Source organism: Manis javanica, chromosome 2 (assembly GCF_040802235.1).
Source record: "Manis javanica isolate MJ-LG chromosome 2, MJ_LKY, whole genome shotgun sequence".
Classification (NCBI taxonomy): domain Eukaryota; kingdom Metazoa; phylum Chordata; class Mammalia; order Pholidota; family Manidae; genus Manis; species Manis javanica.
In genome coordinates this window covers 180,051,129-180,076,293 of record NC_133157.1, presented here as the reverse complement: position 1 = coordinate 180,076,293, position 25,165 = coordinate 180,051,129, and the positions used below count along the sequence as shown (strand labels likewise).

The following is a 25,165-nucleotide window of genomic DNA, read 5'->3' as shown; positions in this document are numbered from 1 at the left end:
AAGGATACCATCAGTAGAACAAAAAGACATCCTACAGCATGAGAGAATATATTCATAAATGACATATCTGATAAGGGGTTGACATCCAAATTACATAAAGAGCTCACCTGCCTCAACAAACAAAAAAGCAAATAATCCAATTAAAAAATGGGCAGAGGAACTGAACAGACACTTCTCCAAAGAAGAAATTCAATGGCCAACAGGCACATGAGATGCTCCACATTGCTAATCATCAGAGAAATGTAAATTAAAACCACAATGAGGTATCACCTCACCCCAGTTAGGATGGCCAACATCCAAAAGACAAACAACAAATGGTGGCGAGGATGTGGAGAAAGGGGAACCCTCCTACACTGCTGGTGGGAATATAAACTAGTTCAGCCATTGTGGAAAGCAGCATGGAGGTTCCTCAAAAAACTAAAAATAGAAATACTACTTGACCCAGGAATTCCACTCCTACGAATTTACCCTAAGAATGCAGCAGCCTGGTTTGAAAAAGACATATGAACCCTTATGTTTATTGCAGCACAATTTACAATAGCCAAGATATTGAATCAACCTAAGTGTCCATCACTAGATGAATGGATAAAGAAGATGTGGTACATATACACAATGGAATATTATTCAGCCATAAGAAGAAAACAAATCCTACCATTTGCAACAACATGGATGGAGCTAGAGGGTATTATGCTCAGTGAAAGAAGCCAGGCAGAGAAAGACAAGTATCAAATGATTTCACTTATCTGTGAAGTATAACAACAAAGAAAAAAACTGAAGGAACAAAACAGCAGCAGACTCACAGAACCCAAGAATGGACTAACAGTTACCAAGGGGAAAGGGACTAGGGAGGGAGGGTAGGAAGGGAGGGATAAGGGGGAAAATGAGGCATCACGATTAGCACACATAATATAGTTGGGGGGTGGACAAAGGAAAGGCAGTATATACAGAGAAGACAAGTAATGATTCTATAGCATCTTACTACGCTGATGGACAGTGACTGTAATGGGGTATGTGAGGGGGGCTTGATAATGGGGGGAGTCTAGTAACCATAATGTTGTTCATTATGTTGTTCTATCTATGCCCATCTAAATCATCTGCCAATTTCACCATAAAATTGTACATTAATGATACCAAAATTAAAAAATTAAAAAATAATTCTTTCAACTATGAGTGATATATTTTATTATCTTCATTTATTTAATTGATAGCTATAGCCCAGCTGCCACTGAATTCACTAAACTCGCTGATTTGCTAATGGACTGTGACCTATACTTGAAAAACAATAAGAAGGAAGAACATAAGGTCTGTGGCCTTGGGCAGCCCCTTTCATTACCCCTGATGATCCTGAAATACCTTCTGAATGTATCTGACATGAAAAAGAAGAGAAGCACTAAGCCAGACAACCCAAGAATACACAAATGCCTGCTCCCCAAATACACATACACACATGAACACTTTCTCTCTCTCTCTCTCCTTCTCTCTCTCTCTCTCTCTCTCTCTCTCTCTCTCTCTCTCTCTCACACACACACACACACACACACACACACAAGAAAGAGATGAGGGCAGTGAGGAACAGGAAGAATGGGGGGAAGTTATCAACGGGGCACTCAAAGTACCACTTTCAGCTGGATTACTGCTTGATACCCCAAAGCAAGGTTCTTTGGCAAACTGGATTAGGGCACTACCCTTTGGTTCAAGGCCTTAGCAGAGCCTTATGCCAAAGGCCAAATTCAAATTTACCACCAGCACATTAAGGTGCCCCCTGCAGTAAGAACTCTCAAAGACTTTTGTAAAAGTCTTAGAATACGAGATTACCAACTGAGGCTAATTAAAAACGACATACGCACCCCCTTTCTTACAGCTGTACTATTTGCAATAGCCAAGATATGGAAACAACATAAATGTCCATCTAGATGATGCATAAAGAAGATGTGGTACATATACACAATGGAATATTATTCGGCCATTAAAAGAAAATAAGTCTTCCCACTTGCAACATGAATGGATCTAGACAGTATTATGCTCAGTGAAATAAGCCAGGGAGAGAAAGACAAATACCATGTGATTTCACTTATTTGTGCAGTATAAAAACAAAGCAAAACAGAAGGAACAAAACAGCAACAGATTCACAGACACTGAGAAGAAACTAATGGTTACAAAGGGGGAGGGTTTGGGGCAGGTTGGGGGTAGAAGGAGGGGAGTAAAGGGGCACAAAAATTCACAACCATAATGTAAGTTGGTCATGGAATGGTAGTAACAATGGAGAACATAGTCAGTGATTTTGCAACATCTAAGTTGATATTGATAGATAGTAGCCACATTAGAGGAGGTGTATAACTGTTGAACCACTGTATTTTACATCTGAAACCAACATAAGAGTGTATATCAACAATACTTTAATTTAAAAAAAAATCACTAGGCCTAGGCAAGGACTGAGTCCTTTGCATATCTTACTCATTGAGGAGCATGGAAAGAGGAAGCAGAAGACTCTACAACATGGCCCAATTGGATTCCTAGCTGCTCTTCTTAGGAAGGAATACCAGTGAACACAGAAAACCTCCCCATCTTCGGGCAGAGAACACTTTTTTAGTATGGATTTCAAGAGGGTAAAACTACTAGATCAAAAGACATGTAAAGGCTATTGTTACCTTTCACAAAATTTCCATCCTGAAAGGTAACACTAACTTACCAAGTAGCACAATGACCTTACCCATCCCATCTCGTCTCACATATTTTTCTTTAAAAATTTCAGCAAACAAGGATATTTTTTAAATGGTATCTCATCTTATTCATTTACTTCTCATTCCATTTATTCACTCAACAATTATTTATCGAACATTTTGTAGATGCCATATATCATTCTTTTCCTCTCAGAGCTTATATTATAGTCTAGTGGAGAAAAAAGTAAGTAAACAGGTTCCAAAAGGCAAAGGGAAATGAAGGAAATCCAGCAGCGTGTCAGATTCAGGGGAAAAACTCATCTATTAGAAGTTAAAAAAGACCTCACTGAGGTGGTACCATACACTGGGTCTTAAAGGATGAGGAGTCAGCTGTGCAAAGGAACTAATACTATGGACGAAGGTCCTAAAACAGGGAAGAACAGCACTGTCAATTTAATTGAATGTTTATTTCACAGCTACCTAGTGAGGTTAGACCACTTGCTAATATGGCTATTAACCACTTGTATTTCTAAGCTTATCATATTTAAGGGTTATTAATCTATGTGTTTTTTACATAAAAACTATTAACTTATTTAATTGCTTTCCCTAGTATATTAATCTATAATTGCTTATTTTATGGTGTTTGACACAAAGGCAGTTTTATTTAAGAAAATAAACTTACAAATATTTTCCTTGATTTTCTTTCACCACTCTTTAAGCTTCCTTTTCTAGGTACTAGATGCACCTAGTTTTCCCCATAATACATAAGCCAAAATGGCCTAAAAGTGAGGAAGCAATCACCATTAATTAATATGGAAAAAGTCTTTGAGCTTTCCCAGATCCAAAAAAATAACCTCTCTTAAGACTTTGGCTTTTCTTATACAATATGACACATTTTGCTAATGGATGCACACACAAAAAAATCAAGGTAGAGCACAGATGCTCATAGACACAGTTCTAAGTTTGGGAAGCTTGGTGCTGAGATGCCAAGTGTGGTTCACTGGGAAGGAGCTTGGTGGGGCCGTCCTGGCTGCTCAGGGTGCAAAGCTGCCTCTATAAGAGCTTGCTGCGAAACAAACACTAAAGGCTATTTTCTCCCTTTGCCTTTTTTCCCAAAAGTGAAAATCCTCTCCAGATTTATTTCAGTCAGGGAAAACACTCCAGTAGGTCATTCATAAAAGTGAAGTGGTGCAATGCAAACTTTCAAAAAATGGGGGATACCTATGTTCTTTCACTACCTGTATGTTTTACGATATGATTTTACATTTAATTCTTTTATCCACCCTTAATTTATTTTGGCATTTCTTTTTTCTTTTCAAGTATTTGCATTCTTTTTTTTAAATTTTATTTTGCTATCATTAATCTACAATTACATGAAGGACATTATGTTTACTAGGCTCCCCCCTTCACCAAGTCCCCCCCCCCCACATCCCCATTCACAGTCAATGTCCATCAACATAGTAAGATGCTGTAAAATCACTATCAAGTATTTGCATTCTAAAAGAGCTAACTACTCCAGAATCACCAAATACTATGTGACCTTATTTTCTCACTTGTAAATGACAATAGCAATACCACCAGCTAAGTCAAGGGAAAGATTAAAGGAGCTAATGCATATAAAATGTTTAGCAAGTAGTCAATGAGTGGTAGCTCTTACTAAAGGTGTTAATAATATAATCTACTGATTTATGATGCTTTGTTTATCATGTTCTTATATATTGTAGTATCTGTTTCTGGGCTGTCCTGTCTAATCCATTCATCTGTTTTATAATTGTGTCAGTACCACGCTCCTAGGACTAGTCTACACTATTCCTTATCATTACTTAACCTTTTAAAAACATTTTACCTAACCTCCTATTTGTCCACTTGAAGTCTACTGGCTCTCAACCTTATCTATAATGGGACTACAGAGGATTTTTACCTTCAGAATGCCAGGAAAAAAGAACCATCCCAATTTAGTATCTGGGTCAAAACACTCTTATTTATTTTAAATGTTTTAAGCCATTTTATGACTAATTTACAGGCATAATAAAGGGATAGTAAAAAAATAATTTTAAGAACAATCTTGTGGGGTAAAATTGCAGTATTTCTAGAATCTCCGGCCTGACCTTACACTTACATATCAATAGGTGTTTCTTCTCGCAGCCTCTGGGAAGAGAGGTAGAGGGGCTGAGATAGGCTGTTCTCTCCTCCCCTCTGTAGCGTGATTGGTCTGGTGCCTGTCAGTCGCCGCGGATCCGCCCACGGAGTTCCTCCAGGAAGGGCAGGCGTGGAAGCGGGAGCGCGGGGCTGGATGGACAGCGAGCGAGAGTGGCGGCCAGAGGGGGAAGAACGGAGCCAGGCCTCACCGTGAGCAATAAACGGGTTTCTCCCAATTTAGTCTTTCCTTAGACTGATTTTGGTCAAACCAGTTTATTTGCCCTGCTCTGGAAACACCGCTCTCCGACAGAGCTACAATCTTTATGAAAGCTTAAACAGCAAATTTCTTATTCCACATTTCTATTACTGAAGGTGTTTATATCCAACGTAACAGCATCCGCTAAATGCAACTATCTGCTCATTATTCACCATCCATGAATCTGTAATATTTCCATTTCTGTCTTTAGGAACATTGTTTACTAATTAATTTTGAACTTAAGGAAATTCATCTAGAAAATCATCATCTGAAGACTCAGTCTGAGATTTCACTTATAATTCACCACTATTATTAACGTTAGTGTTTTGCACCCATCTCTTCTGCTTTGAGTTGAGATGTCTACCTTTGCCAATATTTTTTCTCTTCTGCTTCGAGTTCTGAGATGTCTATCTTTGCCAATATTTTTTCTATGCCATTATAGATGGAAAATGAAACAGGAAAAATATCTAAATTCTTAAATATGTTAAATAAAAGTTTAAAACAGACTAAGGATATCTCTAAAATGCTTTATCTTTCTGAAAAATGATGTAATACTTTGAATGCAATAAAAAAACTGAAAGATGGTGCTACAGTGATTTATATCACTGCATCAGTCTTCCAGCCACTTAAATCACTCATTTTCTTATTTTGTTATATAATTCAAGGATAATGAAATAGCAAAATGCTTCAAGATACAAGATCATTAAAGCCTATATCTAAGATTTATGCATGTCCCAATGAACCCATATGGTGAATGCAAGCTAAAATGAGTTTTGTTTTTTAAATGAGTATATTTCTCCTTTTTGTTTTGAAGAGCTCTTAATAATAGAAGTTACAAAATATCAATCACTACAAATAATTAGAACTGCTTAAAATAGAAACTCAAAAACCAAAAATTGAGACTAATGGGCTCTGATAATAAATACAGTGTTCCAGAAATACTGATACCCAGATCCCTCCCCCAGAATAAAACATTCTGATTTTATTGTTCAGAAGTATATGGGGTGTGGCCTAGGCACTGGAATAGTTTAAAGTTCCCCAGGTAATTCTAACGTGCAGCTAAAGTCGAACTATTCTTTAATTACAATGAATTAATCAGAGAATAAACAGATAACACCCACTGAAATTTGATGGAACTCAAATTATACCCATAAATTAATTTGGAATAAATTAACATTATTATAGTTTTTGAGTGTTCCTAGCCAGGTTGATAGTATCTCTCCCCCAAGGTTTCCAAACTTCTTTTATGGCCCAGTAATGTTATAGGTATCTTTTCACAAGACTGTTGAATATTTCTTAAGTAGGCTCCCAGGTATTTCATACTTTCTGTTACTATTTTGAACTTAATCTCATTTCTACATCATATTTTCTAATTAATTACTATTTTTAAAAGAAATCTAGTGATATTTCTGAGTCCCCTCCCCCTTTCCAGCCACTTCCCAGAACTCTCTAAATTCCAAGTTTTCCACATGACTTCCTGTCTGCTTTTTCAGCAAATCGTGTTTGGAAGCCCTAATTCAGTTATAAGAACCACAGCAAAAGAATACAAAAAAAAAAAATCTTAACTTTATTATAGACAGCTTTATATACCAATTTTTTTTAAATTAAACAATCCAAAGTTTCAGGTTACCTCCTTCACAACTGTAGACAAGAAATACGTTTGAATTGTCCAAGCTCCACCCTAATCTTTTGGTAGCATTTTGTTTCTAAAGTAGTATGTTCTTCTAAATAGTGGAGTGTCTACCACCTGTTAAAAATGTAATACTAGGAGAGGCAAAAACTCTTAAAGAAGAGACAGAATACTATTTAAAATTGAGAAGAGAGTCCAACAGAATACTGTGGCCCAGTTCTTCTTACTGAAAATCAATTTATATCTTTCCAAGTGAGTTAAAACAAAAAAATCATCTAATTACTTTAACACATATCCATGATACCTGGTATCAGTGAGCTTCAGTATTTAACCATGCATTACAGTGGAAAAAACAATAAATTATGAACCAAAAGACCAGGATTTTAATCTCAACTCAGGCACTAAATAAAAGATTCACACAGATTAACAAACAGCTCTACCAAAAAAAAAAAAAGCAACAGCAGCCACCACCTTGAATAAAATAATCTGTAGAGCACTTTCTCTGTAGAATAATGAAACTGTGATAGTAGATGGGCCTTATTTCTGGTTTACTACAAGCCTGTCTTATCTACAAATCAATTTTTAGTCAAACTTTTGACTATGTATTAATAGCAGTCAAGATTTCAGAATCTGTTACAGCTGAATGGCAACTATAGAAAATACAAAAAGGAAAGGGAGAGACAAACAGGAAAGCGGAGAGAGAAGAGATTAAAACAAACAGCAACAGATACATCCTCCCTGGGCAAACAATATAGGCATTAGAGCAAACTACTTCCTCACCTAATGCATCTAAGTCAAAGGAACAATACCATATGCAGAAGACAAGACAGTTTTTACTTTAAAAAGTTCTGTAGTTTAGCAGTCATAATAATCAGGAAATTCTAGGTAAGATTTTCAATAAAATATTAGGATGACAGACCTAAGAAGAAATACTTGAAAATTTAGCAAACTAAATTTGGAATTCCAGGTAACTTTTACTTATTCCATCAAGAGGAGACAAAGTTTTTCCCTCCCCTTTCCACTAGGATTTCTGCCACTGTGGCAAACCAACTACTCAACATGTATTTTTCTTAACTGAAGTATAACTGACATATAACATTATATTAGTTTCAGCTGTATGTGTAATGGTCCAGTATTTGTATATACTGTGAAATAATCACCACTAAGTCTAATTGCCATCTGTCATCATACAAAATTACAAAAACAAATTTTCTTGCTGTGAGAACTTAAGATTTACTCTCTTGGCAACTTTCTAAAGTGCATTACAATATTACTGACTCTAGTCACTATGCTGTACGTTACTACTTCACCATGACTTATCTATATCCATAAGCTTTGTTTTGTTTTTATATTCCACATGTAAGTGAAATCATATGGTATTTGTATTTCTCTAACTTTTTTCATTTAGCATAATACCCTCAAGGTCCATGCAGGTAGTACCAAAAGGCAAGATGACATCCTTTGTGGCTGAGGAGTAGGAGATGTGCGGACATCTCCTCTACCCAATCATCTATCAATGTTCATTTAGGTTGTTACTTATCTTAGCTATTGTAATAATACTGCAATGAACGTAAGTATGCAAGTATATTTTCAAATTACTATTTCCATTTCCTTTGGATAAATATCCAGAAGTAGAATTGCTGGATAACACAGTAGTTCTATTTTTAATTTTTGGAGGAACCTCCGTATTGTTTTCCACAGTGATTGCACCACTTTATATTACCACCAACAGATCATGAGAATTCCCTTTTCTCCATATCCTCAAGAACACTCCCTATTCCTTATCTTTTTGATAATAGCCATTCTAACAGGTGTAAGGTGTATCTCATTGTGGTTTTGATTTGTATTTCCCTGATGATTTACTGACGTTAAGAATCTTTTCATGTGCCTCTTGCCCATCCATGTGATCTTTGGAAAAATGTCTATTCCAATCCTCTATTCATTTTTAATCAGATTTTCTTCACGTTATTGAGTTGAATGAGTTCTTTATATATTTTGGATATTAGCCCCTTATAGGATATATGATTTGCAACTATTTTCTCCCATTCACTAGGTTGCCTTTACATTTGGTTGATGGCTTCCTCTGCTGTGAAGCTTCTTATTTGAGGTAGTCCCACTTGTTTATTTTTGTTGCCTTTGCTTCTGGGTTCCAATCCAAAAACTCATTGCCAAGACTGACATCAAAGAGCTTACCACCTATGTTTTCTTCAGGGAGTTTTATGGTTTCAGGTCTTACATTCAAGTCTTTAATCCATTTTTGAGTTAATTTTTGTGTATGTTGTAAGGTAGTAGTTTAGTTTCATCCTATTGCATGTGGTTGTCCAGTTACCCAACACTATTTATTAAAGAGACAGTTGTATATTCTTGCCTCTTCTGTTGTAAATTAATGGAACATATTATGTGTGTGGGTTTACTAGAATTTTCTACTCTGTTCCACTGATCTACATGTCTGTGTTTATGCTGATACCACAGTTTTGATTACTATTGCTTTAAAATACACTATAGCTTAAAATAAGGGAGAGTGATGTCTCCAGCTTTGATCTGCTTTGCAAGATTGCTTTAGCTATTGAGGGACTTTGTGGTTCCACACAAATTTTAGAATTGTTTATTCTAGTTCTGTTCAAAAATGCCATTGGGATTTTGGTAAAAACTGCATTGAATCCATAGGTTGCTTTGAATAATATGGACAATTTAACAAATATTAATTCTTAGAATCCATGAGCACAAAATATCTTTCCAAAACTTATTTGTGTCTTCTTCTCACTTCCTTCAATGTATTACAGTTTTCAGTGGACAAGACTCTGACCTCATTAAATTTATTCATAGGCATTTTATTTTATTTTTAGATCCAACTGTAAATGGGATCCAATCAGCCACTCTATGTCCTTTCATTGGAGGATTTGGTACATTTACACTTAATTATTGATAGGTATGTACTTATTGCCATTTTCTTCATTGTTTTCTGGCTTTCTATAGTTCCTTTCTCTTCCTTTCTTCTCTTGCTTGCTCCCTTCCCTTCTGATTTGATGACTTTCTTCAGAGTTATGCTTATATTCCTTTCTTACTGTCTTTTGTACATGTACTATAGGCTTTTGCTTTGTAGTTACCATAAGGCTTATACATCCTATGTATATAACAGTCTTAAATTGATAGCAACTTAAGTTTCAACTCTAAATTCTAAAACTCTGAACTTTGTACTACCACCCCATTTGTGTTTTTGATGTCACAATTTACATTTTTTTATTTGTGCATCCTTTAACTGACTGTTGTAGTTAGTTATTTTTACTACTTTGGTCTTTTAACCTTCTTATCAGCTTTATAATTTACACACTACCTTTACCAGTGAGATTTACACTTTCGTATGTTCTCTTGTTACTAATAAATGCCCTTTCTGAGGATGTGGAGAAAGGGGAACCCTCCTACACTGCTGGTGGGAATGTAAATTAGTTCAACCATTGTGGAAAGCAGTATGGAGGTTCCTCAAAATGCTCAAAATAGACTTACCATTTGACGCAGGAATTCCACTCCTAGGAATTTACCCTAAGGATGCAGCACTCCAGTTTGAAAAAGACAAATGCACCCCTATGTTTATCGCAGCACTATTTATAATAGCCAAGATACTGAAGCAACCTAAGTGTCCATCAGTAGATGAATGGATAAAGAAGATGTCGTACATATACACAATGGAATATTATTCAGCCATAAGAAAACAAATCCTACCATTTGCAACAACATGGATGGAGCTAGAGGGTATTATGCTCAGTGAAATAAGCCAAGCAGAGAAAGACAAATACCAAATGATTTCACTCATCTGTGCAGTATAAGAACAAAGGAAAAACTGAAGGAACAAAACAGCAGCAGAATCACAGAACCCAAGAATGGACTAACAGTTACCAAAGGGAAAGGGACTGGGGAGGATGGGTAGGAAAGGAGGGATAAGGGGAAAACGGGCATTACGATTAGCACACATAATGTAGGTGGGGGCACGGAGAAGGCAGTATAGCACAGAGAAGACAAGTAGTGACTTTATAGCATCTTACTACACTGATGGACAGTGACTAATGGGGTATGTGGTGGGGACTTGATAATGGGGGGAATCTAGTAACTACAGTGTTGCTCATGTAATTATATATTAATGATACCAATTAATTAATTAATGCCCTTTCTTTTCAGCTTAAAGAAATCCCCTTGACATTAGTTATAAAACCAGTTTAATGATGATGAAATCTTTTAGCTTTTGCTTGTCTGGGAAACTCCTTCAATTCTGAGTGATAATCTTGCTACGCAGTGTATTTTTGGATGAAAATTTGTTTTCCTTTCAGTAATCTTGAATATATGGTGCTTCTTCTGTGTTGATCTGTGGGTTGAATAAGTCCACACATAAGCCCTTCATGAGAAGAATCCCTATAGTACTTTGGCTCTCCTGAATGGATTTTAAAGCCAAACATTTAGGGGAGGCTCATCAATCCATTGCAGGTCCCAAGGATTAGTGTCTGATAGGGCACAAATCCCTCATCCCTCCGGTAAAAACACTATCTGTGAGATCCCTTCCAACTGTGGATTGCTAAGGGGGTTCTTGGTGAGATTGTGTCTGCTTCTTCTGCCCATCTAAATGTGGCCCTTTAACCATTTGTTGTGAAAAGCTATTCAGCTAATTTCAGGTCTTTTTCAGAGGGAACTGTTCCATATGTAGACTATAGATCTGATGTGTCCATGGGATAAAGTGAGTCCAGGATCTTCCTATGCCACCATCTTCAACCACCATCTCCACAACACATACTGCAAAAAATTAGTAGTGATAAAGGAAACAGGTTCATTTATTAGGTAAGGGGAAAAAAACAAGCTTTTGTGCTATTAACATTTTAATTTTAAACTCATGTAAAATTTATCTCAGGAGAATTGAAACCAAAATTTCGAAACACATTTAGAGAGAAGTCATAGCAATTTTTTAGAAATCTTTCCTAGGTACCAAATCTGCCTATTACTGAAAATTAGACTCAAATGCATTATTCTATGAGCTAAGCCAAGAAAAGAAAAAAAAACACATTTATTCAACACCAACACATGTGCTAGTAGGCATATCAACATTTTACTATTTTGTTTAATAATCTCAATTTTGTTAAGTGATAATTGTCTCCATTTAACAAAGAAACAAACTGAGTCATGGACTAGTTAAGCAGTTTTCCCATAGACTCAGAGCTTGTTTTTGTAAAAATGCTTATCATTCCCATTTTATTTTGCTACCTTTAGAAACAAATATTCCAGAAATATTCCACTCATGTGGACCTTATTATATATTTGGGGAAACCACTGGTAAAGTAAGAGGAGAAAAATTTTTAAACATAGTAGTAAGCATAAAATATGCTCAAAAAGGTTCTTCAAATACTAAAAGGAAGTAAAAAGTAAAGCTATGATTAATTTAGGGTGTTAGTAAAGGCAGTTTCAAATAGGTTAGGCTTGACAGAGAAACTCACTATTGTATTTAAGAACAACTAATCCAGAGTCAGGGATTTTAGAAAATCAATTTGGAAAACCAGAACAGCCACACTGGGAGTTACAAAAATCTTTAGAGAGAGGTAGGAAAGAGGGAAAGAATATGAACTCAAGTTTTAAACAAGTCCCCTAGTTTTTAACCAGCATTCAAATCATACTGCGCAAAACAAGATTAATAGTCTTTCACTACAGCTATGATCAGTTAGCTATTCAAAAACTAAAGGTTTTCAAGAGCAATTTTTTCCTGGACATGTCTCCTTGGGCAAGAGAAACAAAAGCAAAAATGGACAGTGGGACAGCATCAAAATTAAAAGCTTCTGCACAGCAAAGTACAGCATCAGCAGAACAAAAAGGCATCCCACAGTATGGGAGAATATATCCATAAATGACTCAGCTGATGAAGGGTTAACATCCAAAATATATAAAGAACTCAACACCCCAAAAAACAAATAACCCAATTAAAAAATGGGCAGAAGACCTGAACAGACATTTCTCCAAAGAAATATAGATGACCAATAGGCACATGAAAAGATGCTCCACGTCACAAATCATCAGGAAAATGCAAATTAAAACCACAATGAGATATCACCTCACACCAGTTAGGGTGGCCACTACCCAAAAGACAAGAAAGAACAAATGCTGGAGAGGATGCAGAGAAACAGGAACCCTCCTACACTGTTGGTGGGAAGGTAAATTGGTGCAACCACTGTGAAAAGCAATACAGAGGTTCCTCAAAAAACTAAAGGTATATATACAAGTTGACCCAGTAATTCCACTCCTAGGAATTTACCTGAAGAAAACAAAAGCCCTGCTTAGAAAAGCATATGCACCCATTTGTTGCTGCACTATTTGCAATAGCCAAGACATGGAAGCAATCTAAATGTCTATCAACAGATGAATGGATAAAGATGTGATGCACATACACAATCCATTATTCAGCCATAAAAAGAAAAGAAATTCTCCCATTTGTGACAACATGAATGGATCTAAAGGGTATTATGCTCAGTGAACTAAGGCAGGCGGAGAAAGACAAAGCCATATGATTTCACTTACTTGTGGACTTCAAAAACAAAGCCAAACAGAAAGAACAAAATAACAGTTGACTCACAGATATCAAGAAGGGACTAGTGGTTATGGGGAGGTGAAGGGTATAAAGGGGCACAATAATTCACAGTCAAAATATAAATTGCCATGGGGATGGTAGTACAGCATGGAGAACACAGTCAATGATTCTGTAACATCTGTCTACGTTGATAGATAGTAACTGCATTAAAGGAGGTGAGGATTTAATAATATGGGTAACTGTTGAACCAGTGCTGTATATTTGAAACCAACAGAAGACTGTATATCAACAATACCTTAAAAAAAAAAAACCTTGGGTGAGTCTCCAGAGAATTATGCTGAGTGAGGGAAAAGCCAATCCCAAAAGTTTACAAGATGCATGGTAACATTTATATAACACTTTTGAAATTGACGTAATTTTAGAAATGGAGAACAGAGTAATGGTTACCAGCGGTTACAGGTGGGGTGAGGGGTAGAAGAAGGTCAGTTCTAAATGGGCAACAGAGGGATCCTTGTGGCGATGGAAATGTTCTGTATCTTGACCACATCAATGTCCATATCCTTGTGGTATTGTACTGCACAATTTTTATAAGATGTAAACATTGGGAGAAATATCAGACCTTTCTCTATTATTTCTTAACTGTATGGGAATCTAGAGTTATCATAAGTTTAATTTAATAAAACATTAAATAAAAAGGTTTCCTAGCCAACCAAATTAAATCTCAAGTCCTTAATCAGGGATTTAAAGCCCTTCACTGACAAACCCCAGCTGTCCCAGTCTATCTTTTCAGTTTTTACCTTTCTGTATGTTTTATCTGTCTTTGTTATAGTCAAACCAGATAACCAGTTCTTCCTAGAACATGCTCTGGGCTTCCCTGCTTCTGAATTCAGTATGTCCTCCCTCCCTTGCTATTCTGAAATCTTACCAGTACAAGATGCACTGGGTTCAGTAGCCTCACAGCCAGTTGTTTCATCTTTAAATTCTCATACCGTATATCTAAATAAAGATACAAAGCTTTTTATGGCACTTAGATTCTATTGTATTTTATTAATATTTGTGTACCTGCTTATTCCCAAAAGATTTGGAGGTTCCTGAGACAAGAATACTACCTCCTACAACTCTGTATTCCTAACACACCTAGGAAAATATTTGCATATATATATATGCAAATGATTATCACCAGTCGAAAGTGGCAACAGCTGCCCAACCTGGAGTTTGACGAGAATCAAAGACTTCATTATTGACGTCTACACTAATTTTCACAGAAAACAGGAACCACATCCTACATATCAATTGCTTCACTAGACTCATAGATTTTAAATTCACAAGCAAATGTTCTGGTCCATTTAACTATAGTATCTAATTATGAATTCTAAGTATTGAGCATGGCAGATCCTGTTTTTTTTAAAATCTCAATCTCGCAATAATATATAAAAATGATTTCTTCTCTTGCCAAAAGCACAGCTGTTTAGTTAGCAAATAGAAAATGATGCTGTGCACATATTTTCATCATCAACAAAATTCAGACAAAAAACTGCATCGTATCAAAAAGTATTTGTACAGGGGCAGCTGTACAGTACTGACAGCTGTGCAGAAACCATTGTATAATATTTGAAACATAAAGGTGGTAAAGCTCAACTAAAATGCTACTGTGGAATTGGTTATCCCATCACATCGTTAATAAATTTTCTTTAGTATTTTTCAAAGCAGTTACAATCTGCTCACTATATCCAAGTCTCCATGCTTTACATTAGATGCAAAAAACAATGAACCAGATGCTGGGAATTAAGATCTATCTGTACCACAAGGTTTCAGTGAAAGACACAACAAGGTAAGTACTATAATAAAAACATTAACAAGGAAGCAAAAAAAGAGAGTGAAAGCATGGCCAGAAGAGTATATAGCATTTGAACACTTGAAACATGTAAGTGGAGCCTCAAAAGGTAAAAATCGTTAAATAAAGACACAAAGCTTTGCAAGCAAAAATTGGTATAAAAAAAAAAAAAAAAAGTCATATGTGGAGCTGCAGAGACTGAGTTACCTAGCAAAACGGAGGAGAAAAAATAAGGTGAGATCTTACTTGTTTCTGAGAGTTCTGAAACTTACGGAGAGTGTGGGCTAATTTGATCTGCACTTTTCTAAGATAATTTTAAACAATGAAACTTAAAAGAGATTTGCAAGCAGGACCAGTTAAAAAATTATTGCGAAAGTAGAGGGGAAAGTTGATGAGCATCTGAATTCTGCAAGGTCACGTTCAGGATAGCCATGAATAACTTAACTAGATATGAAAAAGTCAAGCTGCAATTAAATCCCCAGGTTTTTAGTCTAAGCTGAACAGAAACTAATAAAACCAATAATGATTTTCAGTGAATTCCAAGTAGCAAACACTTATTATTCTGTACAAAGTAGTATAAAAAGAAGTATCAAGGCTAACAATCTTTCTAAAGGAAAGATACAAGTTTATACATACTTGTATATATATATATATAGAATTCATGTATTGTACATTAGCGTGTGTTTTAAAAAGAAAGATGGTGGAAGTAATTGATAAAGAAGGAAACAAAAAAACAGGACAAACAAGAAAGGGGTTAGGTACCCACGTAGTATGCTATGAACTCTGAATTAAGAACTATAATTAACTCTGTACATTCAAAATCTATAGGAGAATGTACGGCAACTATAGTTCAATTTTTTTAAATACACAGTTTTAAAGAAATAGTCTATGGGAGCAAAGGAGAAACAAACTAAAACATTTAAAATTTTTTTAAAAACCTGATAAAGCCTAGAGCCAAAGAGTTTATAGCTGGGAGGTCATTTCTCATCCATGGAGAACACCCACAAACAACTCTTAAATGACTTGAAATTCAAGCTGGGCCTGAAAGCAAAGATAGTAGATCTAACTACCTGGGGGAGAGGGAGAGAGAAGGGGGATGGTGGAGTACAAATATATTCCCCAAAGACAAAATAGTTGAACCCAGGTTGAAAGAGGTAGGGCCAGGAGAAAGTATAGCAGTAGAATAGAAATCTGGTAAGATGGGAAAGACCCAAACAGCAAAGGTAGGTAAACACCAGACTGAAGAATTCTGGACTATTATATAGGCAGCAGGAAGACTGAGTTTTTTAAATAGGAAAATATTAATCAGTACCCTGAAGCAGTACACAGGATGGGCTGGGGAAACTACTGAAGAAGCAAAATCTAAGGAAAAGAAAAAACAGAAGGGTATTACAATGGACTCTAAGTAAGTGAAAGCCAACAAAAACCAGAACCATAAAAATTGACAGCAGAAATAAAAGGAAGAGAAATCACTGAGGTACAACAGACAGGACTTGGGAACCAACTGAATGTGTATATGAAAAGTGAGTGTAAGACTGACTTCAAGGGTTTAAGCACAAGCCATTGGGTAGATGCTAGCTTTGTTTCCAGAGGGAGAAGTCAATTGGAGGACTTATTTATCTTGAAGTACCCTCAAGGTATCCACAATACAAACACCTGCCAGATAAACAGAAATACCAGATAAACAAATGCCCAGATGAGCAGGGAGCTCCAGGACAGAAAGAGATTTAGTAGTCATCCACATAATGATGCTGTTTGATGCTGTAGAAAGGAGAACAGGGCAGAGGACTAAACTTTGGGGAATGTCCAAACAGTTTAGAAAGCAGAAGAGAAAAGGGGAGACCAGAAAGCAAAAAGCAACTTTTCAACATGCATGCACATTTCACAATTCTCAGATACTAAATAACCTTATTATGCCAAAAGGTCACAATAAGCAGTGAAACATGGAAAAATCAAGGAGTAATAATGGCAATGTACAGTAATAAAATATATCAAAATGCACTGCCTTTTGACCCTGGAATTTTTAACCACATAATTTTTTTTATCAAGGTATCATTGATATACACTCTTATGAAGGTTTCACATGAAAAATAATGCGGTTACTACATCCACCCATATTATCAAGTGCCCCCCCACCCCGATACCCCACTGCAGTCACAGTCCATCAGTGTAGTGTAGTAAGATGCCAGAGTCACTACTTGTCTTCTCTGTGCTACATTGTCTTCCCCATGATCCCCACACACACCATGTGTCCTAATCATAATACCCCTAAATTTCCTTCTCCCTCCCTCCCCCTTCCCTCCCCTTTGGTAACCACTAGTCCCTTCTTAGAGTCTGTGACTCTGCTGTTTTGTTCCTTCAGTTTTGCTTTCTTGTTATACTCCACAAATGAGGGGAATCATTTGGTATTTTTCTCTGTGTGGGTAAAATTGTAGTATTTCCAGAGTATCTCACCTGGCTTTAGTACATCTGCATATCAATAGGCGCTCAGAGGTGGAAAGAGGTATGGATTTAGTGCATTTGCATCATTCCTCAGGGGTGGAGAGAAGTTCATCTCTGTATCAATGGGTAATTACCTGGGCAAGGAGGGCTTATTTGTACCTGAGAGGTGAGGGGAGGGCTGGTTTTGCTGCTGTTGGAGCAGGAGAGATAGGCCGGACTGCAGTTTTGTACGCAATAAACGGATTTTAAACATTATTTCTCGCTTTGACTGATTTCGGTTTTTAGAGGTATTTTGCCCCAGTATTTCCCTTCCCCAGAGTTACATCTGGCACAGTGCGCATGATTCCTCTGAACCCAAAATCTGTTATAATGGGAGCAGCCTTTGGAAGGGCTACCCCAAGAAATGACGGGGAGAAGTGGTGCTCGCGCCAAGGGACATATGTCTACACTCGTGTAGTTCTGGAGACACCACCACCGCTGCTGGCTGCACCAACCTCGGCCCGTGGCCCGAGAGTAAGGCTACTGCTTCTGCCACTGCTACTGCTGCTGGTTGGAGCCTGGTCACAATTATGGAAAGGAGCAATGGTCCAGTACATCTTAAGAAGCAACTGGCTGCTGTGTACCATGCCTTGTTGGCTACGGAGCCCATCGCTGGAAAAGCTCTGACCAAGGTAATAACCACTTATCCCATCACAGGGTGGGGAGAGACTGGACCCAAAGGCCATGGAGTGGTGTGGCACAGACACCTACCTTGTATCATGTGATGGCCATTTGCCTTTGGCATCCCCAGGGAATGGTGAAGCAGATGCATTGGCCCAGGTGCGCTGGCTAGAAGGAAAGCCTGCCTCTACATCAGCGTTTGTTACACATGGGCAAAAGACAGACAATGTGGGCTGTAGCCTGTCAGTGGGGCTTGCCATTGACCTTTGAGAAAGTCAGCCGAGCCTGGAAGGAGTGTCCTTCATGTTGTGCAGATCAGCAAACCACCAAGAGTGGCCTAGAGCATCTCTTTGCCGCTTATGGCCAGTTGCCAGTACTTAAGAGCGATTAAGGCACCCACTTCATTGGACATGCATTGCAAGGATGGGTGTAGCAATTAGGAATAAAATGGATGTGGCCCTGGACATTTTGACACATGGACCTTGGCAATGGCTGGCTCTTCTGGCACCTTGGGGAAAAGGCGCTAGAAGGTGGTGGCCTCCTGTGTATTCCTGGAGTAACAGCAAAGTGGCCCCCTGACAATCACGGTTATTTGCTTCTACAGTCCTTGGGTCCAGGATGCACCCCATGGCTGCAGCTGCTGCGTGATGGCTGGAATGGACAAGTTCTGGACTTAATCTGCATGGGACTCTGAATTTAGCTGAATCCTCTGGCTTGAGAAGTATGATTGTGTTGCTGTTGTTAAGAAAAAAATGCTTAAAGAGAGGCTTGACTTTGTCTAATGTTTGGTAAAAGTTTTGTGAACAATCTACCATGGTTGTTAGGAATGAGTAAACAAGTGTAGAAATATATTTTGTGCTTAGTTAGAGATAGTGCTGTAAAGTTCATTTACTTAATCTGCATAGGCAGAATCCTCTGGTTTGAGGATTATCAAGATTTTATTTCTGTTGCTATTGTATGTTATTAGATTGATCAGAGAAGGGGGATTGACTAAACTGTAAGGCAAGATTTCTGGAGGGGCGGCCTGTGGGTAAAACTGTAACATTTCCAGAATATCTCACCTGGCTTTAATACATCTGCATATCAACAGGCATTCAGAGTATGGCTTTAGTGCATTTGCATTATTCCTCAAGGGTGGAGAGAAGTTCCTCTCCATATCAATGGATAATTACCTGGGCAAGGAGGGCTTATCTGTCTGTACCTGAGATGTGAGGGGAGGGCCATTTTTGCTGCTGCTGGAGGAGAGAGAGATGGGCCAGACTGCAGTTTTGTAAGCAATAAATGAGTTTTAAATGGTTTTTAGAGGTATTCTGCCCCAGGATTTCCCTTCCCCGGACTTACACTTTGCCTGACTTACTTCACTGAGCATAGTACCCTCCTGCTCCATCCATGTTGTTGCAAATGGTAGCATTTGTTTCTTTCTTATGGCTGAATAGTATTCCATTGTGTATATGCACCACCTCTTCTTTATCCATTCATCTACTGTTGGACACTTAGGTTGCTTCCTTACCTTGGCTATTGTAATAGTGCTGTGATAAACATAGGGGTGCGTGCATATGTCTTCTTGAATCAGACAACTTGCTTTCTTTGGGTAAATTCCTAGGAGTGGAATTTCCAGGTCAGATGGTATCTCTACTTTTAGTTTTTTGAGGAACCTCCATATTGCTTTCCACAATGGTTGAACTAGTTACATTCCCACCAACAACGCAGGCGGGTTCCCCTTTCTCCATATCCTAGCCAGTCTTTTCAATGTTGGCCATCCTAACTGGTGTGAGGTGATATCTCATTGTGGTTTTAATTTGCATTTCCCTGATAATTAGAGATGTGGAGCATCTTTTCATGTGCCTGTTGGCCATCTGAATTTCTTCTTTGGAGAATTTAACCACACAAATTTATCCTGAGACATAAGCTATTGCAGGAGTGGGGGATGTGGTGTAGGAAAAGTTTTCCTTCTGGCATTAACTCTAATAGTGAAAAACAGAACTAAATTTCTAACCAGAGAGAGAAATGGTTAAATATAACATGAAAAAGCCAATTATCTTTTTTTTTTTATTTTACCACATAAAATTTTTAAGCTTAAACACTGAGGGAAACCAAGCTTAAAGAAAAATATTTGCAATATATGACAAGGATTCAACATTTTTAATATATACAGGGCAATTCTATTTCCAAGATTGTATGAAAACAATAATTAGACCACTGTGCGAAGTTGTTCACATAAATTAGTTCACTATAGCTTTGTTTATAATGTCAAAAAGCCAGAAACAACCTAAATGTTCAACATAGGAGACTGGTTACGTAAATTATGGCATATCCATTTAAGGGACTTTTAGGCAGCTTTTGAGAAAATACAGATTAATATTTAATGTGGAGAACTGTTAAATAAGGCAGTTTATTAAAGGTTTCTAAACCACATATATAAATTTATTTTTAAGTTAATACAAAAAATTTAGTACTGGTTATCTCTCAGTAAGTACTAGAGTGAAATATTTTGATACTGCCTAATTACTTCATAATGAACACATATTCTCTCAGACAAAAAAGTTTAAGTAACAAAATGCAAAGAATGTGTGGAAAAATGTGTAATAAGCAAATACAAAGTTACATGAACAGAGAATAAACAAACCTTTTTGATTTTTCATCAGCTATTGTTTAAATGGAACAAGTATAAAGTATTAAGGATAGTTCTACTTATGAAAAAGAAAAATGATTAGAAAGTTGATAAAGAAAATAGAAAAGTCATATCATAAAATCTTTATCATTTTAGAAAGAAGCAAGGTCATCTGCTAAGAATCAGAGGTTTCAAGATTAGGGTTAGCAACTTGGGTTGGAATGACAAAGCAACAGAGAAAATGAGTCGACTTTGGGATGAGAAAAAAAGTAACTAGTACACATGCACCTGGAAAACATAAACTTAACAGTTACCACAGCTATGACTTTTTGGGGGTATGCTAGGCAGGCAGAAAGTAGAAAAAGTAAACAGTGATTATTTACTAGTTGAGAATTCACCAGTTATATACAGCAAACGTCAAGAAGAGGGCTATGCAGTACTAGTGAGTTCACAGAATATGAACTAGAGTTCAGGACTGGAAAGAAGGAAGAAAACGAAGTCTGGGAGGAACTGGGGGTAACAATGAGAACAAAAAAGCTGATTCATCAGGTATGATTTAAAAAAAAAACACAAATTAAAGGCTCTTGAATCACTACTTCTGGTCAAAAAGTTTCAGATTCTGAGGTAGCTCTGAATGATGACAACTGAATAAATAGGTCATCCAGGAAGGTTGCTGATGATGAGTGGAGGTGAAAGTCACCGGAGTTGGTGAAATGCAGTCCAAATGTGGCTTTTCTGGTCTGATTTGAATTTAACTGTTACTTTAACCTCTAGTGCTTCACTTCCTTCTGATGCAAACATATCCTTTCTTGCCTGACTTGATAGGAATTTGGCTGGCCCTTAACCTCTCTCTGTACTTTACTGAACTACAAAATGAAGAGAATAAGATGGGAGACTGAATTTCATCAATGGTTCTCAAACCCAACTACACATTACAACATGGATGCTTAAAAAACAAACAGGTAAAACCACCTATGTCTTCACCCCAGTAGTTCTGATTTATCTGTTCTACAGTAAGGTTCACACATTAGTATTTTTAAGCAGCTCAGGGAATTCTAATATGTGGCCCAGGTTGGGAACTGAACTAGGTATTTCCAAAGGTTGTTTCCCTTTTAAAATCCTATGATTCTATATATCACTGCCACTCGGCTCATTTGCTAATATAATTTACCAAATATCATGTACCAGGTGCTTCCACAAGCATCTCAGTAAATCCTCACAACACTGTGAGGCAAATATTTCTGTGTCCATTTCACAAATGAGTCGTCCAGTGAAGCATAGACAAGTGAACTGATATTCGTCACAAGCAAGTAAGGAGCAGAGCGGGTTGTTGGTTTTTTTTGTTCCAGTCCACCCTACAAGTAAGTTGCTTTCTCAGGCACTCACTGCAACTACTTTAATGTCTTCTATTCTCTTCCCAGCACCTACCAAATTGAGCACACCAATTTGTGGTTTATGGATTAACTGGAAAGTTACATTGGGTTGGAGCAAGGAATTTACCCCAACTACAGTAATTTCATTAAAGAATTACAGAACACCTTCACCTAGAGATTTTGCAACTTAAAATAGCACTCTGCAAGTATACCTATGAAGCATATTCAGTTAAGCCAACGTGCACAATGTTATAAAGCATGCAGCTGGTGTACAAAGCTGGCTCTCAAAGATAAATTTATCAATAGAAGAGCAATTTTTATATGCTTTCCATTAAGCAAGGCATGCTAAAGCAAAATTCTAAGACAATTCTGACAAAACAATAATTGACAGAGAAATGAAAGCTGCTCTATCAAAGAGCTCAAAAGTATAAATATGACCTTCAAATTTTTCAGGCAGTAACTCTTTTCTATGCAGTGCAAAGAAATTCAACTGCACTTTAAAATTACGATTATTATCCTTTTGTTGACCCATGGGTTCTTCTTTGTTAATTATGCTTCACTCGATTATTTATGAGTAAATTTCATAAACATTTAAGTTTTGAAACCCAGGCCAAAATTTACTGACGATTTAGCTACTAGCCCATGGAAAGTGCAACTCAGTAAGAAATCCATGAAGTGTATTTACAGGGAACATATATGTACTCATCCATTCAAACCTTTCCTAAGCATCTGTAATATTCTTGTCACTCTGGGGTTAGAAGCAAATCAGACCCCAGGCAATGCCTGCTGTCCTGGAAGTGCTTGTGACAGATCAATGTACTATTTGCTGGGATGCAATGGGATATGTGAATTATTCTTGGTGAGAGAAAGGAGGTAGGATAAGGAGAACAGGGCAGAAAGGACTTCAAAGAATATAAGCTTAACAGAGTACTTTTAAGAGAGAAAATTTCTGTGTAAGAACCCTTGTACATCAGCTCTCTAGGTAACTACACTAAGGAAATAAATTAAAATCACAAAGAGCAGCAAAGACAGAGGAGACAAGAGAGACAGACTGCTCCACAGGAATGAGTTATGTATTCTACAAAGATATGCTATAGGAAAAAATGAAGCGTTCGGAGTCATAAAGACCTCAGTAAAATACGTTTGGCTACTAGATTTGTGAAGTTAGTTAAGTCACCTAATTTCTAGATAACGCTTCATTCAGAAAAACAAATATGTACAATGGTATTTACTTGACAATGAAGCAAAACTAAACGATTAAAAAAAAAAAAGACTAAGGAAATCAGGAACCAGATCTGAGTAGAAGCTATTATTTTTACCTGTAGATTAAGAAGAGAAATTCTCCTAAACACGTTTTAGGGTTTATCTCACTTTTGGCTAAGAAGTCCTTTCACTTCATTTAACAGAATTTTAAAACTAAGATGCCTTTATTAAAGCTAAGATATAAAATATCAATTTACATTCACTTACTGGGGTAATTCCAGCTGAATCTCTTTTGATACCTTGGTCAGTACACCAGTTTTATTTTTTGAGGCCATTACGGGCTTTCCAAATAAGTAACTTAATACCATTCACCTCCAGAGCGGTCAGGACCCGAGAAGATTAAAAATAGAAGCCTTCGTTAATACTGAATTAACCTGAGGACCCCATGAGATAACAGAGTACAGAAAAAGGTAAATACTCAGAAATGCACCTTTAAGAAACCAAAGGGACTTTTAAAAACTTGACAAAGTCAAGATCACTTTACTTTATTCTTGCAGAGAACACATGCCTTTAAGTCTCTCAACGTTCGTGTCTAAGTCTTTCTTGGATAAGAATACAAAGGTTATTTATTGACTTTGTGAGTCTATGAAACAGAGAAGGGCTTGGTTATCTGCAAACTTAAGACTACTATTTAGAGCGTACACACACAAGTTACTGCTATACTGCAGTAAAAGCACACGGGTATTCAAGCAATGCAAGCATGCAAACAGAAAGCTCTCGGCCTTCAGTGAAATTTTTTAAAGGAAAAATAAATTCGGCAAAAGACTGTAGAATTTTTAGGAGTTCAAATAAATGTCAGAGCCAACGTTTCTACTAAAGCAATTCTGCGGTGCCATTTTTTGCCCAAGTCACACAACAATACGCAGTTCAAGTCCCAATGTCCCTGATGCCTACACCCTGCAAACTTTTCGGACAGAAAGATGGGGCCCTAAGTTGCCACTGGCCACGAGGACTCTAGTCCTCACGCTCCGAACTTCTCGTCCAAACTCGCGGCCCCCTCCGTGCGTCCGCCCGGCCCGGTCCCGCACCGGCGCGGCCCCTCCCGACGGCGCCCAAGCCCGCCGACGGCGTCCCGGGGCCGAGCGCGGCGCAAGGGGAGCGCCTCGCGAGCGCCCCGTTTCTTACAGACCCCAACATGGCGTCGGCCGCCACCGCCGCCCGCGACACCTCCCCGCGCCACAGACGGCGCGGGGACCGCGAGGGGGAAGCGCCGGAAAGTTTCGCTTCTCCGCCCCGGGCCCGTGAGGGAGCGACAGACACCCAACCCGCGTTTCACCTACCCAGCCGGGAGCGGGCGGCGGCAGCGGCGAAGGTGCGACTCCTCCTCGTCCCAGGCGCGGACTCTGCCGCTCCTCCGCCCCGGCCTCCCAGGGTGTGAGCGGCCCGCGGCCCCGCAGAGCCGGCGCAACCTGGACGTGGCAGGGGGGCCGCCAGCCGCCTCAGCAGCTCGCAGGTGACTCCACCGTCCCTCCAGTCGAGTCCCACCGCGGCCGCGCGGGCTGGCCTCTCCCCTGCGCGCCCACGGGTGCGCCACCGCCCACACTCCAGGCCCGAGCGCGCGGGCACGAGCACACCCACCCGGCTCGCTCCCCGCCCTTTCGTGCTGGTTCCCTAGCCCCGCCCATGCGGCCCCGCGCGACGTGCTCGAGGGGGCGGGGCGCCCGCGGAGGCCACACCCACCTGGGCGGCCGGGGCGTGGGTTTGGTTCCAGCGCTTCCCGAGGAGACTCGCGTCGCAGAGT

The 25,165-nt window shown here is 38.4% G+C and overlaps 1 protein-coding gene across 2 annotated transcripts in view; it reads right to left on the bottom strand.

The window, feature by feature from the left end:
• The window catches only part of PLEKHF2 (pleckstrin homology and FYVE domain containing 2), a 32,111-nt gene extending 7,083 nt beyond the window's left edge, over positions 1-25,028 (bottom strand). The window contains exons 1-2 of one of the 2 annotated variants that reach the window (XM_036995714.2): positions 24,705-25,028; positions 4,780-4,949 (exon numbers count right to left, since the gene is read on the bottom strand). The gene's annotated coding sequence lies outside the window, so the exon portion shown is untranslated. The remainder of the gene's footprint in view (positions 1-4,779; positions 4,950-24,704) is intronic. The other variant, XM_036995713.2, reaches the window with a different exon arrangement.
• Positions 25,029-25,165: the final 137 nt, after the last annotated feature.